Genomic DNA, 15,839 nt, shown 5'->3' with positions numbered 1-15,839 from the left:
GGCAGAACTGAGCCCCCCGCCCAAGGGCCCTTGTTAGGAAGAAGGCCCGGCCTACAGTCCGGCCGCCTTGATCCGCACTGACCACTGATCCATAGTAGAGCTTGACGTGGTAAAAACAAAGTGGGCGAGAAGTCAGGAGCCTGGGCTTAATTCTCAAGGGCTCAGTTTTCTCATCTGTGAAATGAGGACGTGAACATATAAAGTTAAATAGTTTATAAAGGAGATCTTCCTTCTAAAGGACTTTTATGTCTCCAAGGCAGAGCACACTCATATCCAGATGATATGAACATTAAATATAATATTTTTAAGCTCTAAGAGCTTATAATATTTAAAGTATAAAATATCACTGTCCTCTACTGCATTAATTGAGCACACTAGTCTGTGTCTGGCACTCCGCTAACTCCTACATCTGTAAGAGACATGAGCCTCACCCTCTGAGTGATGCATCTGAGACAGAAAAACTCTGTCTAGAACCCATCCCAATACACTTTGCAAATACAAGGGTAAAATCTGTGGGGGGGAAAAATAGTATTAATTATGTATAATATTAATTGAAATTATTATATGATATATCATCTATTTTATCTATTTCATCCTTGTGTTCATAATTATTTATACATGAGTATATGTTATACATATCGTTTTAGTAAATGATATTTTATGTATTGATCAGATATCAATATATTGATTATGTATAATTTACATTGATAAATTTTATATAATTGATGTGTGGGGAGTGAAATTCAGTCAAAACCAGCCAGGCACGTCAAGATCAGGTACCCCTCAGAGGTTGAGGAGCCAGAAGTGAGGGCCAAGTCTCCCAGTCTAGTGCTCTTTCAATGGTCGTATCCTTTCTAATTTTGTTTAATGTTTAGTTTGGCTTAACAGAGACCATCTGTGGTGAGTCAATTAGTCATGGATTTGCCCAGAAGAAGTGTATTTTGAAGGAAAATGTAAAACACGACTTGGATTTAGCTTAGAGAAAATGAGCCCATCCTGCAAAGGGAGCTTAAGTGCCAAATAGTAGACTTTTCATGAAAAAGAACCCTCAAGATTCGCCAGGTACTGGGAAACAAAGAGAGAAAGTTGGTTGTAAGCAGGTGAAGAATTCATGCTTTTGTGTCGCAAGTTTTTAACTAATTTTCAGAATAGGCAAAATAAGCAGAATGGAAAAGAGAAGAAAAGGGAGGAGATGGAGAGAAGTAAAACGTTCAGGTGCTGCTGAAAGAGCAAGCTCTCCTGTTCAGGGAGCACAGGGCTGTGAGGATGCATGCGGCCCAGCAGATAGGAAGCGTCTACCGTGAATCCTGGCCCTGGCCAGCGGTGACGGCCTGCCTCAGTCCCGCAAGGCAGTCCCTCTAGGCAGCTGGCCACCCAGCAGGGAGAGCTTTGTCAAGAGCCTCCTGCTAAGCCTGAATTTTCCTTGAAAATTGTCTAAAACAAACACTGGTTTTTAAGCTCTTTAGAAATGAAAACAGTAAATAGAAACCACTGATTAGTTCTCTTTTGGAAAGCACCAACAATTAAATGGAAGTGTTGTTGACAATATAAATTCCGTTCCAGGAGACAAAAGTTACTTACGCATTCGAAACTTTTAAGGGTTTTCACCAAGCTTTAAAATGTTAAAATGTTAACCACACATCTTCAGTGTGTTCTTTTAGCCCAACAAACCCCTCCAAAAAGGATCAGTAACGTGTAGAATAGCATCCTACTGCAGGGTCTCCTGTGTGTATTTCTCTTTATTGTGTGTAATTGCCTCATTGTTTTGGAGACCACGCAAACACTGTTTGGGACCACATGCTATTTACACATTAATTATTTATAGTTATTTAAATTATATATTTTATCCTAATTGAAGTAATAAATTTGTTCAAGTAAGTTTTAGACTTAAGGCCCATTTTAAATGAACTTTTATTTTTATGTCCTTGTGTTTAGTGCCTATAAATGGCTTCCTGTAACACTCACACCAGTTGAAGAAATGAAAATGGTGTTAAACATCTGATTCTGCGCTAAACTTTACTCTAGTGGTGTTTTCTGAAGAGTATTAAATAAATTGAACCTCCAGTTTCTAAAGAAAAAAAACTTACCTCATCCTCAGCTCCCACTTATTACCCCAAAGTCATAAATTCTCATTTGTCAGCCATAATGTTCAAAACAATACGTAACGCATAGCTCCAATCACTCAGTGCTGGGTTCCCTCCTATACCCAGTTTTTAAATAGCAGAGTTAGAAGGGCACATTGAGTCCTAGGCAATAGAGATTCTGAACCCATAGGAACTTCCTAGAATAACACTCTGGCTTATATGTCATAAATTGAGTCAACTAAGTAACTTGGTGTGTGAAAGATATACTCAACAAATTATAATCCAGTCCCTAAAGAATATTGCACTGAAAGGATTTACAGAATTATGCCAAATCTAAAACTCATTAAAGACTTAGACTATCATTTAGGGAAAACTCATTTCTCTCGTACATGAATAATATTGGTGGAAAATAGAAAAAATTATGAATTTTTGTATTCTATTCTATTGTAAGTAGTTAGTACATTTCAGTGAAAGAAAGAGCAACGCAAGAAATTAGGGAGGTCTCAAGGAGTGATACACTGGGAAGCCCTACAATTCTATACTCTCTTCTTTAGATTAAGAAGAAAAAAATATAACCAAATGGCATATTTAACAGATAAAAATGAAGAATTTGCTTCATTTGGAATGAGTTTTTCTTGGAATAGCTGCAATTTTGTTGTTGTTTTTCAAGTTTTCCTTTTCTTTAGATTCCACCTACTGGGATTAATTTTCTCTAGAGTGATCTCATGCCTGAAACATCAGTTTGAAGGTGTAGGTGTTCATCTTATTGACTTCCTTTTCCCCAAGGTGTAGGGTTTGTGTTTGTAAAGACAATTAGTATGGGGCTCTTTTAAGCCAATTTCACATACAAAGTGAAATGTGGAACCAACAGTGCAAAGCTCCTCTCTGAGCTTTCTTCTCATAAACCAATAATAAAGAACCTCTAAGTAGGATGCCTTCGTGTGAAACTCAGAGATGAGAGAAATGTTCCTGCTACCCTTGGCAGACTATTTTTCATTATCATAACACCAAAAAAACATAATAATTCAGACAAGTCAGTAAGAAATTTTCAATTACTGAAAATACTTTGTCTCCACTATAGTAGTGAATCACTCCTGTTAATTTGCATAGCTCTACATTTAGCACTGAAAAATAGAATATTTAGCTCTTGTAGAATTTCAAGTTTTATAAGTTATCTTATAACTGCAAAAAAAGAAGATAAATGTTAGTATATAATAATAAATTGCAGGTAAGATCTCTGCTGTCAAGTAAAAAACACAAATTTTGCTTTTTTTAATAGTAATGACTCAAAGAAGTCGACAGCCAACTGATGAGTGAAGTTTCCCTGATATTGTGCATAAATCAAAGAAGATAAAGTGAGAGTATTTCCATGATATTTTAGCTGATTTGCCTAAAAGCATCTGCCTTTTCAAGTTGACAATTTGCATCCAAACCTTAAAAAAAAATGATGATTAGAAATAGATTTAGTTACATGGAAAAATATTTACAATATATTTCAGGGTGGGGTAAAAAAACCAAACTCTATATAGTATGATCTCATTTGTAATCTCGCTAATGAGATAAGTTCCCATGGTGCGGAAGGAAGCCTCCTGCCAAAAATCAAACAGCAAAAACAGAGACTTGCTGACAACTATGTGACTGAACTTGGGAACAGATTCTCCACCACTAGCTGAGCCTCAAGATGACTACAGCCCCAGGTGACAGCTTGACTGTCACCTCAGGAGAGCTTGGCTCTGAAAGTAGACTTCCAAGTTCAAGTCCCGTTAACACCACTTACCAGTGCTGTGACCTTAGGAAAGTTACCTAGCCTCTCCATCACTCCAGCTTTCTTATCTATGAATTTGAAATAATAATAACACAAATGTCATAGGGTTGCTGTGAATAACTCCATTCATGTAAAGCAATTAGAACAGTACTTGGAACATTATAAATGCCCAATAAATATCATTATTGTAATATATATAATAACTACATAGTACACTAAAAACTAACATAAGTAAATGGCTTTAAGGGGTTGTATTAGTTATCTCTTGTTTTATAACAAATCTCCCCTGAATTTAATAGCTTTCAAACTTTAACAAAGTGAGCTGAGAAGCATCCCCTGTCTCTCAATAATAGGTCTGAGTATGCCCACCACACTTAGGCATCAGAGAGGTTACCTCTGCGAAAATGCACAGTTGGTTGTCCCTCAGTAAGCCAGCTTCCTCTAGTAGGAGGTTCTCAAGGTGCAATTCTCATGACTGCCACAGATAATCAAGTATCAAGACAATTGTTATGAAAAGAAAACCATATTTGAATACTTAGATGAACTCTTTTTAAATGAGCATTTTAACAAACAAAAATCAAAACTTTTATTCCAAAAATATTTGCACAGTTTTCATAAACATTTCAAAAACCAGTTGCTTAGAGACTGATTTCTAACCTAAATAAATCAACATTTTTTACAATTTACTGAAACATGCCCTGGATTTCCATGGTGCCATGTTTAATTCAAGCAAGACTCTATAAAAAAAGTTAACAGAGAAAAGAACCTTGGTTTTTGATTGACTTGTGGTTTCGGGGCATTTCCACAACCTGATACTTCTCTTATATCTGTTGTTCCCATACAAGCCTTTCTCTCCAGAGAAACAGCTTTCTCTTCCTAGGACACCATCAACTGCATCCTTGGCAATGCTTTTCTCTCTGACTGTTAGTCTGTGACCAATTTTCTCTCTCCAACATTTTGGAGAAACCTGCTATGGATTGAAATTGGAGGTCACAGTTTCCTTCCACATGTTAGTCTCAGAATGTGAGACACAGCCCTGTGCCCAAGAGGAGCCCATGGTCAAGCTGAAAAGCCAGCTGTGAAAGCTTTCAAGACTTAATCTCTTCACCCTGTCATCAACTCCTCTGGTGTCCAAATTTGCCAGGTGCCATTTGGCGTCAGGAATAGCAGAGAATGTTTAAATCCAGATTTATTCCTCCATTATGTGAAGCTTTATTTCTGAAATGCTGTTTTGTTTCATTTTATTTTTTAAGACATTGCTTCTTGGTTTATTCACTTCAATTGCCACATACATACTGGGTGCTTTCATGAAAGTAGTAAATTTTTGGTGGGTGGTGGGGGAGTGCTTAGATTATTAAAATTATTATTATTAGTTTGTCCCTATATGTTTGTACCTTTAAAAATATTGAATATATAAGCATCTGCTGGAAAAATAGCTCAGATGAGGAGTTTGATAAATATTCAGACTTTATTTTTTTTTTATATTCAGACTTTAAGTGCGTTCACTAGTTTGATATTTTTATCTCATTTTTCTCATGCTTGATCTCAGCCATTACCAAAGGTTCTCAAACTATAATGTGCATAAAAATAACTCACGGGACTTCCCTGGTGGTGCAGTGGTTAAGAACCCGCCTGCCAATGCAGGGGACACGGGTTCGAGCCCTCGTCCGGGAAGATCCCACATGCCGCGGAGCAACTGGGCCCGCGTGCCATAACTACTGAGCCTGAGCTCTAGAGCCCGCGAGCCACAACTACTGAAGCCCGTGCGCCTAGAGCCCATGCTCCGCAGTTAGAGAAACCACCGCAATGAGAAGCCCACGCACCGCAATGAGGGGTAGACCCTGCTCGCCACAACTAGAGAAAGCCCGCGCGCAGCAACAAAGACCCAACTCAGCCAAAATTAAATAAATAAATAAACGTTAATTAAAAACACAAAAAGGCAAACTCAGGGAGCTAGTTAAAAATGTAAATTCCAGAACACTATTCCCAAAATTTTAGATTCATTGAGCCTGGGAAAAAGACCAAGAAGTTGCATTTTTAACAAACCAGTGTAAAGTGGTCTGTAAACCACAATTTGAAAATATTGTTTTAGACATTCAAATGTAAAAGTCATTAAAATTTAAATCAAAGAATCATAACCATATTCAGTACTATTGCTCATAAATGGCAAAACTGGGCACCTAAACAGTAAATTCATAGACCCACCCAAATGTCATCATCTCCAGGGAAAACAGATATGAGGTAGCCAGCACCAGGAGAAGGGGAGAGAGAGAGAGAGAGAGGGAGTGAGAGCGCTGGGCAAGCTCTGAATGGCTTGGACAGTGGACAGCAGGGGAGCTTCGGGTACTGATTATGGCAAAGGAGGTGCTTTACCAACCATTCTGTTAATGTTTAGTTTTGTTGTTTTCCAATTTCAGAGGCAATACATGATTAGCACAACCTTTTTGAAAACACAAAAAGAAAGTTGACTGTTAATAATAACTTTAATTTATGGACGTATATAAATACCTTTATTTTCATATTTGTATATTATTATTTCCTAAAAATATCATGGTATATATAATTCAATGTAATTTTTTTCCACCGATCAGTATCCTTATTTCCCGTGTCAAAAAAAAATATCTAAAAGATGATTTTAAGTGGCTAACCAGCATTCCATCTTGTAGATATTCCACAATTTAATTAAATATTATTTTGTTATTGAATATTCAGTCCCACTGTGTGGTGGACATGGGATGAGCCACCACCATCCCCTTCAACACAGATATTTTAAATATTTGAGAGAAGTCTTTTAATTTTTTCCTTTATTGTTTCTGCCTTTTGCATCGAACTCAGACAGGACTCCTACTTTGGATACACTGTGATGTTGAAATGCACTGTGTAATCAGCCTCTGTTTTTTTTTTTTTTTTTTTTTTTTTGCGGTACGCGGGACTCTCACTGTTGTGGCCTCTCCCGTTGCGGAGCACAGGCTCCAGATGCTCAGGCTCAGCGGCCATGGCTCACGGGCCCAGTCGCTCCACGGCATGTGGGATCTTCCCGGACGGGGGCACGAATCCGTGTCCCCTGCATCGGCAGGCGGACTCTCAACCACTGCACCACCAGGGAAGCCCAGCCTCTGTATTTTTGATTGAACAGTTTCTCATTTTCTACCCATTTGAGATCACCAAAGCAAATTATATCTCAGGGTTCAAGAGTCATTAGACCTGGCTCTCACTGCGTTAGAAGTAGGGGAAAGTTACGGCCTCATTCTCCTCAAGTAAATCCCAACTCATCCAAATCTTTATAACTTCCTGTCTTTTGTGACTTTGCAATTTGCCATTCTTCTCATTGACCCTATTTACCACTCTAGACCTATGAAATCCCATATTGTGTTTTATTCAGTAGCCTGCTATCTAGTGGTTGAAATGGAGAAGTACAGGTATTTCCCCCCTAAAGAATAATCCCATTTCAGAATACAACTCTAAAGTCACTCCAGTAATAACCTCATATTTGTATAAAACTATGAATAGTTTATAAATCACTTTTTAAATAGTAGAATTAATCATAAACCTAGAGTCAGAATATCTTTGTTTTATCTCCAGATCTTCAATTACTGATTTGTAACTTCTGTTTTTAAAAAAAATTACTTAACTTTTTGAAGTTGGGTCTCCCTTTCTTTGAGGTAAGAAGGCTGTTTTTGATGTTCCTAAGTTCTTTATAATTTTCAATATGTTTTACAATTCTATTATATGTAGCATTTGGAGAACTCTTAAATCAAGAAATTTCTTTTTCAGATTCTTTAATGATTAGACACAAAAAGCCATGAATTCCTCCTTATTTCTTCAGTTGGTATGACATTCTATCAAATTATCTCTGATAATATCCCTTCCTATTCTAAGACTATAAGGTTTGTTTGTATAAAACTCTCTCTGATTACAAATCTTTCTTCTGTGACATCTTTAATAATGCAAATATAATGTATAATAATGACCTCTATAATAATGTAAAATCACCTTTCTACCTAACAATTCATTTTTCTTAGTTCATATTTTCTAATAGAAACAGTATTCTCAGCATAACAATGCCATTTATTATTCCCACTGGTGAATTTTCCATCATTAGTTCATGTAATTACCATACAAGCTTACTGCTGTAGCAAGACAGGTCCTGGGATCTCTGCCATCAAGATAGAAAAAAAATAGGTCTTCCCTGGTGGTGCAGAGGTTAAGAATCCGCCTGCCAATGTAGGGGACACGGGTTCGAGCCCAGGTCCGGGAAGACCCCACATGCCGCCGAGGAACTAAGCCCGTGCACCGCAACTACTGAGCCTGTTCTCTAGAGCCCATGAGCCACAGCTACTGAAGCCTGCATGCCTAAAGCCCGTGCTCCAAGAGAAGCCACCGCAATGAGAAGCCTGCGCACTGCAATGAAGAGTAGCCCCCACTTGCCACAACTAGAGAAAGCCTGGTGAAGCAACGAAGACCCAATGCAGCCGAAAATGAATAAATAAATAGACAGAAAAAAATAAAAATGAGAAACATTTGGAGGGCAGAAGAAAACATTGTAAGGTTATTACATTATAAAATACATGTGAATTCAAAAATATATAATTTCTTCAAGTGAAACATGAATATTTATACAATAGTATGATATACGTGTTTTATAGCTTTTTAAAATTAATGTTATAAATCAGAATTTCTCAAATACTATTCCAAAGAATACTACTTCTTCAGGTTGTTAAAGACATTAATTGCCCAAACGAAGGGAGTCTTTGTCCAATCAATTGTTTGGAAAATGCTGTTTTAAAATTAAGTGGCTCTGATCACCAAAGGACTGCTCAGCGACTTCAGTATGTTAACATGCACTTTGTCCAGGGTGGGATGTACTATCTAACCTGTTTTTTCACAGAGCTTTTCTTTACCCCCACAGAACATCTCTTATGAAACTGTCGACTGAAAAGAAAACACACACACACACACAGCTTAAGAGCCCTAAGTTTCAGGTTTATTTTATTTTATTTTTTAGTTTTTCATGTTTGAGAGACAAAGCTCTCTTCGTTTATTTGTCATGAGGATGGGGAAGAGAACTGACAGGTCACAGGCATGTCTGCACATGGGGGTGCCAGAAGCTGGTATCCACCAGGCCCTCACTCTGCCAGGAGGCCTCTCTGGAAGGGGCTGCCAGCTCACAGATGCCTTGGACACCCTCCATGCCAATCACAAAAAAGTCACGACTGTCCCATTCTTGCCAATCTGCCTGGGATCCAGGGGAAGAAAGCAGATAATGATCCTTCAGGGGACAGAGAAAAAGATGTCATCAGCTCCTGGGCTAATGCCTCACATTCCAAGACCCGGAGACATGCACACCCACCATGGGCTCCCAGGCCAGCCTGCCTTAGCCCCCAGGAATTTTGCAAGCCTGCCTCACCCCATTAATGCTCTCCCAACAACCTCCAACAGGGCAGTGGGCATGTCAGGGATGGGATGGTGACTGCACATCATCATCGCCCTCCCAGGACAGACTCTCAACACGGCAGCCTCCATGGTCACTGTATGCCGTCTGTGGGCTCACAGGGGAACCCTCTCTCTTTCAAACCGCAGGCCCCCTGGGGACATGTGCAGTGCTCCAGCCACCTGTTTTCGCAAAGCCTGGCTTAAGAAGGCCAAGCACAGGGTGACTCCCACCCCCACCCCCACCCCCATAATGTCTGTGGAGTGAGTGTGCCTCTCTCACAGAAGTGACAGGAAGTTCTTTGTGAAGAAACAGGATACTTGGGATAGCCTGGGGCCAAGGAGGTATATGTGACAACCTCAGTTTTCCCATCTGTAAATAGGCATAATGGAGGTATCTACCTCATGGGGATGGCATGTCTGCATGAGGGGTGTGGACACGGGGACAAAACTTCTAAGGATCAAATGGAATCATGCATGTGAGTTACCTATCGAGTATCTGGCACGTGGTAAATTACGCATTACTTATCATTGTTAGAATTATTATCGCTCCCCAGCTTGAGGACCAGGTCTGAGCCCCCCCCACCCCGCCCCGGAAGTGACCATTCTTCACCAGCCTTTCTGGGCCAATGAAGGCTCCATTCTGGAAGGTTCTTTCAAGCTTCTCATGCACTTAGTACTTCGTAGGCATGGACTTGGCTCAGGAATATTTTTCACCCGGGAAGAAATGTTAACCTTGCCACAGAATCCCAGGTTTGGGAGCCGTAGGGGCTTCTTGAGAATCATTTAATCCATGCCTCTCTATTCACAGAAGAGAAGGGTACAAACCAGAGATGGTTCATTTCCGGGTTTGTCTGGATCCCCCAGCTGCTCGGGACCCAGAACCCAGGTCTCCAGACATTCAGTCCAATGCTCTTTCCACTACTCCGTGGCCCTCCTGGGAACCTTACATGGGACCCAAAAGTCCCAGCCTCAGAACATACCCAAAATTCCTCCTGACCTGCTTGGAGAAGTTCTAGAAAATTACTCCTGTTTTCCTAAGATGTGGAGAAGTCTGAAGGCAGATGATAACTGGCTTTGGTTTTGTCAGGGTAACAACATCCCACCCTGCCAGGTGCCAGGGCAGGTACGGTATAGTGCCATCCCATGCAGTGCCCCCAGGGAGTGGTTAAAGACAGCCTTCTCACTTCACAGATGGAAACACTGAGGTCCAAGAGGCCACACCTTACCCAGGTGTCACAGGAACCACTGCAGAGCCAGGAATTCATTCAATTCCACCACCACTCTGAAAGTGGCTGCACCACGGAGGGTGGGGGGGGCAAGGGGTCAGTGGGCCCTGGGGCACCAGATCCTTCTTGCACAGGGTGAGAAATTTATTTTTTCCCCAAACTTAGGAGGGGCCTGAGGTGGGATCCCTGCTCCCGGCCGCGCAGCAGTCCCAAGAGGGTCCTCTCCCTGCCCCTAAGCACCAGTCCTGGGCCAGCTCCAGCTCCTTGGTAAGGAACTCGAAGAGGCAGTGTGCCCATCACACCGATGGAGGAGACCAGCAGCTGCGCGCCGGGATCCGCCAAGTCGTTCACCGCTGTGGCCAGGCCAGACCGCACCGTCAAGTTCACGCGCTGCAGGGACACGAAAGCTTAACCTGAAGCCGGCGTAGGCCGGGATCGAGCTGAGGACCGGGGCGCGTGGAGTGCGGGAGCGCGGGGTGGAGATGCGCGGGCCCCAAGGGATTAAAGCTGGGGGCACCGGCCGGGGTTACTGGAGGTCACGTAGGGGTCCTGACTGGGCAAGGCGACACGGAACGGATGCGGGGCCGCGGGGTCACAGAGAGCTGGAGGTCAGACTCGGCGGGCGGCGGGGCGGGCGGGCGCGGAAGGGTCGGGCTCACGGTTGGGGAGCCGGGGCGGGGACAGATTCCGACCCAGGTCAGTCAACCTCCTCCCACCCCGTGCTCCCCGGCCCATGCTCACGTCCTCAGGCTTGCCCAGGGTGGCAGCAGTGGCCGCGCACAGCCGCTTCTCCGGGCCCGCGGGCACGCGGCCGGCAGGCAAGTTCGTGTGCAGTTCAACGAACTCTCGAGTCCAGCGGGAAGCTGTGCGAAGGGTAGCAGCGGAGAAAGCTCAGTTTTATTTTATTTGGGAACCTTATTGAGGACTATAGCCTGGAGACAGCCTCTCAGATAGCTCTGAGGTACTGCTCTGAAGAGGTAGGGGAAGAGCCAGTATAAATATGAATTTGGGGCTGGGGAATACATGTAGTCATGCGTACATGTTGGTAAGAAATTATTGCTAATCACAGAAGCAGACATCTCACGTCAATGAGTTTAGCGCTTTTCTATGTATGGGAAGGTGCAAGAATCTGGAGTCACTGAAATTCTTCCTTAGATATGCATCTTAACCATCTAGGGACGGTAATCCTAAACACAGAATGCTTCATCCTGTTTTTGCCATCCTGAATTCCCTGAATTCAGGGCGTACAGTCAGTGGGTGACTGCAAATTCAGGGCGTAGAGTCGGTGGGTAACTGCAGTGGATTGCAACTTAGCCCTTTGTGTAACTGGATGATAAACAACAGACACTCTGTTCTTTTTGTTTACAGACCCTTAAAACAAGAAAAGTTGCAGTGAACATGTAGGGTAAATGGAACCAGACTGTGAAATAACAGATGAAAACATTTTTAAAAAATTGCTATTTAGGAGGAAGAAAAGAAGGGCTTGCATTATGGTGAAGACCAGTGATGGTTTGGTGAGCCTTCAAGAGAGAGGAAGTAGGAGAATACCTTGGCACTTAATGAGATGTCCAAAAACATCTAACATATACAACAGGAAGTCACTTGTGGAAGCTGCAGTGCGACTTTTTTAAATGAAAAATTTATAGGTAATGTATGTTAAAGAGAAGAACCACAGGCCCCAAACAGCACCACTTTTGCTAAAGCCCATGATACCACCTAGATTTCATAGCTAACCTAACTGCAGTTTCAACCTGCCTCAGAAATGTAATCTTAATCACGCAGTTGGAATTTTCTAGTCAGCATGTTGGCCTTCTCCCCACCCCACCCCCACCCCCCATCCCAAAGGAAGAAGACGCATGCTGCATGATAAAACCCTCTGGGTCTCTTCCCTCCAAAAATAAGTTGTCCTGGCCCAAAATAATCCTTTCTTTTCTTTTACTAATGACTTCCTCTCCCCACCCTTCTTTCTATAAAAACCTTCTGCCTGTACCACTCCTGGGAGTGCTCTTGTAGTTACCAGATGGGATGCTTCCTGGTTCATGAATTGTTGAATAAAGCCTTCAGATTTACTCTGTTGAATTGTTCTTTGACGGGTAAATTAAGTGAAAAGGTGCTTGCTGTAATGTTATGATGACCCCTTGTGGTTCAAAACCAAAATGACCCTTTGAAAAATTAATCCTGGCACCATGAGCAGCAAATATCTTGGAGTTTAAATAACATTCTTTCAATGTTCCCCAAACTATTGTTAGTGGTTATCTCTTCAGAGTGGTTTTAGAGGGACTTTCATATCATGCATTGCTGTAATAGTTAAAATTTTTGCAAAAAGTATGCATTGCCCTGGTAAGCAGAGCAGAAAACGATAAAGACTAAACAAAATATGAGGGAAAATAATCATCTTTCTCAGGTAGATATTCGTTTCTCTGCAAGCCAGAATATAGAATTTGGATTAAAGTAAATTACTGCCCCTAATCTTTTTAAATAAACAGGATTTTGACCTTTTTTTTTTTTTTTTTTGATGTTGTGGGTAGAAGGGGTTTTTTGGTCTTTTTTTAATTGCGGCACGCGGGCCTCTCACTGTTGTGGCCTCTCCCGTTGCGGAGCACAGGCACTGGACGCGCAGGCTCAGTGGCCATGGCTCACGGGCCCAGCCGCTCCACGGCATGTGGGATCTTCCCGGACCGGGGCACGAACCCGTGTCCCCTGCATTGGCAGGCAGACTCTCAACCACTGCACCACCAGGGAAGCCCCAGGAGTTTATTAATTAATTTATTTTTTTGCTGTGTTGTGTCTTCGTTTCTGTGTGAGGACTTTCTCTAGTTGTGGCAAGCAGGGGCCACTCTTCATCGCGGTGCGCGGGCCTCTCACTATCGCGGCCTCTCTTGCTGCAGAGCACAGGCTCCAGATCCGTAGGCTCAGTAGTTGTGGCTCACGGGCCTAGTTGCTCGGCGGCCTGTGGGATCCTCCCAGACCAGGGCTCGAACCCGTGTCCCCTGCATTAGCAGGCAGATTCTCAACCACTGCACCACCAGGGAAGCCCAGGGTTTTGAACTTTTTACCTTTGCTTTAGAGTTATACTTACATAAATATTTTATCTAAGTATTATGAGTGATGATTGTTTTTTGTACTTTTCTAATCAGATTAAAATTTTTGCCCTAGAACAGATTTTGTGGTAAGAAATTAAATAGGGTCACTGAAGAACAATAAGCTATTATGAAGGAAGACACATACTGTATCAGGTCCAGCCTTAATTAACATATAAAGGCAAAAATATAATTTTGATAAAGTATAAAAACTGAATCATTAAGGCAAACAGCACATTACAAATCCCTGACAAAACAGATTTCATCACCAGCCAACATGTGAAGTACTTTTAGTATTCTCTTTAGCAAGAAGAAAATATTAAAACACCCTTAAAACTTTAAATTATCCAAAACCAACAAAGCATAAATGGTCCCACTTTTAACCTCAGACGAGAGATCCTTCATGCTGAAGTGGCCCAGAAAGTCAGTGATGCTGATGACAGTTGGCAAACACTCTGGCTTATAAGAAAGGAGTTAACCGGGAGTACACACACTCTGGCTGAGCAATGTGATAGCTGTTTCGAATCAATGTCAAGGGAGCAGTCTTGCTTTGCCTGCAGTGTTCTTGTCCTGAATTCAGTCACATGCTTTCTGGGTTTTCTCACTGTAGCCCACTTTAATCACTTGAAGAACGTACACGGAATTTAAGTTCATGTGGCTTTAAAACTCAATTTTTCAGCATGATGTGTTTTTTTGGACTGATATGGGAGGTTTGTTCTGTTTTGATATGTTCTAACCAGAAAACTTAAGTACTGGAGAAAACAGTTAAGGAGAGGTAACCACAAACCCATCTACAAAGGCACTGTTTCTACTGGGCACATGTGCTCTTAGAAATCAGCCACCTTCATGTACTGACCTTAGCTTCCAGTGAGCAGCGCGGGGCTATCAGACCACTAATTGAACTGCCCACTCCAGTGCGGATACTTTGCCTTTCTGCGAAATCTCATTAAGAACTACAATGTTAAACCAGAGCTCCTTGGAGAAATAGCCAATTCCAGGTCAGGGTAAAAATTGAACAAAATGAGTAGGGAACAGCCTGTCTACAGAAAGCAAGGAATTTGTCAGACTACTGGGGTTATATCAGAAAACAGGATGACTATGCTTAAATCCATATGTTAATAATAATATTTTTTATTTTGAAAAACAACCCTTATTGGTCACTTTTGGAGGATGCTAAGAGCCAACTTGTTATTTGGAAAACTAGTAAGTAAATGGAACGAGTTGAGCCTTTATCCTGCTTTCTTATATGAAATGTAAACTAGGGTAACCAACAGTTGTTGAAAAGTCTCTTTTTATATAGTTCTCCAGCTAATAAATGAAGAAGGAATGATAAACTAAAATATAATCATTTTGTGACTGAATGAAACAGTGGACCTAAGTGATAATCATAAATGGCATCTGACATAAAAAAAAAAAAAGAGATACGTTACATGCATCCTGATGGAAGCATTCAAGACTGCTGTTAAGTGTTCTTGCAAAAAATCTAACATGAAAGGGATCTAGTGGCCAGATTTAACTACCAACTTATAGGAATAACAGGAGATAGACCAACAAGTTCAGTGACACCTCAGAATGTAATCAGCAAATTCCAAACTGTGAAAAACTCTCCAGAACCTGAGACCAAGTGTCTTAAACAAAAAGCAGGGCTAGAGGGAGGGAAGGCGTACCTAAAAGAAAGTTAAGAGGCATGTAACCCAATTATAATGTCTCCTCATTCCAACAAGCCAAGTGTAAAAAAAATTATGCTGAGAAAATTTGAACATTAACTGGATATTTAATATTAAGGAATAGGGCTTCCCTGGTGGTGCAGTGATTGAGAGTCAGCCTGCTGATGCAGGGGACACGGGTTTGTGCCCCGGTCTGGGAAGATCCCACATGCCGTGGAGCGGCTGGGCCCGTGAGCCATGGCCGCTAAGCCTGCGCCTCCAGAGCCTGTGCTCCGCAACGGGAGAGGCCACAACAGTGAGAGGCCCACGTACCGCAAAAAAAAATAATAATAATAAATAAAAATAAAAAAATAATATTAAGGAATAACTTCAAGTACAATGGAGTCATGATTATATTATAATATATAATACAGTATATGTAACAATATTATATTATTGTTAAAGGATTTTTATCTTTTAGAGATAACTGAAATATTTATAGATAAAAAATGATATCTTGGATTTACTTGTAAATAATTAAGGATAGGGAGGAAGTAGGCAATGTTATAGAGCAGGGCCAAAAACGATGGCCCAGACCAAATCTG

At 41.5% G+C, this 15,839-nt stretch overlaps 1 pseudogene; it reads right to left on the bottom strand.

Annotated features, from left to right (window-relative positions):
• Positions 1-8,874: 8,874 nt before the first annotated feature.
• On the bottom strand, positions 8,875-14,242 carry LOC137210087 (D-dopachrome decarboxylase-like; annotated as a pseudogene).
• Between the last annotated feature and the right edge of the window lie 1,597 nt (positions 14,243-15,839).

This window comes from Pseudorca crassidens, chromosome 17, assembly GCF_039906515.1.
Source record: "Pseudorca crassidens isolate mPseCra1 chromosome 17, mPseCra1.hap1, whole genome shotgun sequence".
In the NCBI taxonomy this organism is placed as follows: domain Eukaryota; kingdom Metazoa; phylum Chordata; class Mammalia; order Artiodactyla; family Delphinidae; genus Pseudorca; species Pseudorca crassidens.
This window is presented reverse-complemented; position numbering and strand designations above follow the sequence as displayed.